The sequence below is a fragment of the Mustela nivalis genome (assembly GCF_964662115.1).
Source record: "Mustela nivalis genome assembly, chromosome: 4".
Taxonomy (NCBI): Eukaryota; Metazoa; Chordata; class Mammalia; order Carnivora; family Mustelidae; genus Mustela; species Mustela nivalis.
The window spans coordinates 117,568,511-117,571,823 of record NC_139023.1 but is presented as its reverse complement, the minus strand read 5'-3'; the positions used below and the strand labels follow the sequence as shown (position 1 = coordinate 117,571,823).

Genomic DNA, 3,313 nt, shown 5'->3' with positions numbered 1-3,313 from the left:
AGGAAATGAGTGAGGGAGAAGCCCCCCATGTCTATTAGGAGGAACAGAGAGAGATAAAGTCAGAGTCCCTTTTGCTATGCATCCAAACTTACAGTTCCTTCCTTTGGGAACCATGGGCACAATTCTGAAACGCTGTAGGAAAATTGCTGCAAGACCTTTTTAGAGACCTTGGACCCTTTATGCTTCATAAGGGCCTGCAAAGCGGTCATAAAGAAGACCATTTCCAGGGCGCCTGGGTGGCTCAGTGGGTTAAAGCCTCTGCCTTCGGCTCAGGTCATGATCCCAGGCTCCTCGGATGGAGCCCCACGTTGGGCTCTCTGCTTGGCGGGGAGCCTGCTTCCCTCTCTCTCTCTGCCTGCATCTCTGCCTACTTGTGATCTCTCTGTCAAATAAATAAATAAAATATTAAAAAAAAAAAAAGGAAAAAAAGAAGACCATTTCCATAGACTGCGACTGCCCCATATTATTGTACTCCTGTTGTGACCCTTAGAGTCCGGGCTCCTCTTACCTGAATACCAGCAACCACTTACCTAAAAACTTGAGCTCCTCTTGTATGTGCTCAGGTCCCTGTTCGGGTGCCACTTGTCGCAGCCGGTGCGACGACACGAGCAGGGTCGAGAGGGTAAGAGAAGGGAGGGAGAATAAGACTTGTAAAGAAATGAGGACAGGAGGGACACAGTGGATGATGTCCAAGCAGTGCCAATTTTATTCAAGGCTGTGAAGCATTATACAGTTAACAGAAACAACTATAAGGAAGTATCTATTTTCGGTTGATTGTTCATACACACGTAGCATTCACATGAAACTCCTTAAGCTTTGACGAAACCCATTTCCCAAGCGCTGGTAGCGGATCTTCCGACGCCAGTAATTTTGTCTACTTAGCTAATCTTTAACTAGCAATTCGTGAGCTTACAATGGTGCAATTTGTAATCCGTGCAAGTACCGGGTAATCTTGTAACAGTTAAATGTACAACCCAGTCTGGCCTCTTAATACATGCAGGCAGTCACATCAGAGAGTCTTAGGGTCCATAGCTCAGGCTCTTTCTCAAGCGCAACTCAACTGATACTCAGGAGGCACGAGTCAGGGCCTGGTTTGATCCCTGGCCTCTAGCTGGGTCCATGGCTGCCTACACTTCCTAACATGGATTGAACAAGATCTTAAAACAACAGTGCTGGGCCCACCTAGACAATTTGGTTATTACTGAAGAAACTTGAGGACTTAATTCCTCTTAGCAACAATGTGATCTTTCTTCTTTTCATGATTCATCTTTTGGGAAGGGTGTGCTCTCAAGTTCTAAAATAAGGCTCAGAAATGAAATAACTTCCTTATTTGAGTGATGTCATTCATCCATTCCAAACTTTTTTGAATGTCTACGATATGCCATACTATTGTTAGGATTAAAGAGAAAGACCAAGTTCCTGCCCTGGAGGAATTCACAGTCTAAAGGTGAAGAAAGGAAGGAAACAACGTGTTATAATGTTGGGTAGTAGGAGCCTCAAATGTAGTCAAGAATGCAGTGTAGGAGCTTGGTTAACTTTTGTCCCGGTCTCAGGGTGCTTTTATGTCCTTTCTTCTCCTAACACGTTTCCCATTATTCAAGTCTTCCTAGTTTTCCGCAAGCAGCTGTAGCATTTTCAGGTTCCTTATGAGTTTTTTTTCCTCCATCTAATTACTAATATATACATACTTATTATTTCTGGAAAATAATTGACTTTGGGATGAGATAGGGCTGGATTTGAATCCCAAGCCAGCACACTCCCGTGACCTAGGAAACGTCCTCGTCAGCTCGGCATGATCTCGGGATCCCAGCTCCTCTCATTACAGTTAGGGAACCCGTCCATCCCTCAGTACTGCTCAGGTTGTGTAGAGAGAATCTGATTGGTTGTTGACTAGCTCAGGATCGGCTCTCCCAAGACGTCCAAACCGCGGAAAGCCCGTTGGTGCAAACACAGCCACCCAGGCCAACAGTTTTAACAAGTTATGAATCAGGCACGGTTCCCGGGAATGAGGGTTTGAACTGGACGGACACTCCCCTGGGATCCTGGACAAATCCCTCGTTCTTGGCAGCCTTATCTGCAAAGTGTGGTTACTACGTCGAGGAAGCTGCGCTCTGCGACCACAACCTACCTTCAGGACTAAAGAAACTATTTCCCCACTAGGGGGAGCGCGGCCGGACCAAAGCCCTGGTCGGCCACCCTCTTCCGGGGGGAAAGGGAGAGCCACCGCGCCAACAGCGGCGCCCTCTGTCGGGAGAAAGTGTGCATCGCCTGATGCAAGAGCGGAAGTCAAGCGGGAGTGGGCGGGTCCGCGGGGCGCCGCGCGCCGGAGGTCCTTCCGCTTCAGAGTGGGCTCCCAGGCCGGGTTCTGTTTCAGTTGGGCGCGGTCGGGGCCGGGGAGAGGAAGGAAGGAAGCAAGCAACTGGGAAAGGAAATAAAGGAGAAGGGAGGAGGACAGAGGCAACTAGGTGTCTGGCAAATGCCAGGGGCATGAAGGAAACGAGTCCCGGGGGAAGGGAGGGGCGCATTCCGGCGCTCTGAGAGCGCGGCCCCGCCCGCCGTCCTCGCGGTCCTGGGCGCTGGGTCCCCGCAGCCTGCCCCTCACCCCCTGGCATCCGGTGTGGGTGGGGGGCAGAAACCGCGAGCCGCCGCCGCAGTCCCGCCTGGGCAGCCCCTCGGAGCCAGGCGCCGGAGTGCGCGCCGCACAAAGCGTTGTGGAAAACCGACCTCTGGACGCCTGGGTCGGGTTAGGACACCGACCCGCTGGGGATTTTAAAAGGCTGACGGGTTTTACAGGAAAATACAGGATCTGGGCCCTTTCTGTAGGAATCTGGTGCGAGCTGCCAGCCTTGCTCATCAAGTCTTCAGGGCGGTCTCCTAAGGACCTCTTTTATATTTTTATTTTAGCCAGAGGCTTCCATTGAGGTTAAACAAGAACTTTGTTGTTTAACCCTTGAACGGTCTCTGCTCCCCTTCCCCAGGGGACTTAAAAACAAGTTCCGGAAACCAGCTCCAGGTAACAAAGCCCAAGTACAAGGGTGGGTAGGCCAGGTGGGGGTATTCAATCTGGGGGTGCATACTGTCTCCTAGCTACCGGGGTGATGGGCTACTTTCCGTGGCTACTGTGGGGTGAATTGTAATTAAGTTAGCCACCTGTGTGTGGCCGGGCCCAACCACATGGCCTTGGCTCTATCAGAGTTAGTCTGGAAAGCAGGGAGGGGTCCTCTCTAAGGGGCGACCCTGACTGGTCTGTTTGACTCTTGGTCTGATTCTTGACGCTTGGCGCGAAATAAAGCTTTGCTTGACCTTCGCTTTG

The 3,313-nt window shown here is 50.9% G+C and overlaps 1 long non-coding RNA gene across 1 annotated transcript; it reads left to right on the top strand.

The window, feature by feature from the left end:
* The first annotated feature begins 1,853 nt into the window (after positions 1-1,853).
* LOC309862599 lies at positions 1,854-3,313 on the top strand. The gene is made up of 2 exons (XR_014310603.1): positions 1,854-1,937; positions 2,794-3,313. It is a non-coding gene; the product is annotated as an uncharacterized lncRNA (long non-coding RNA).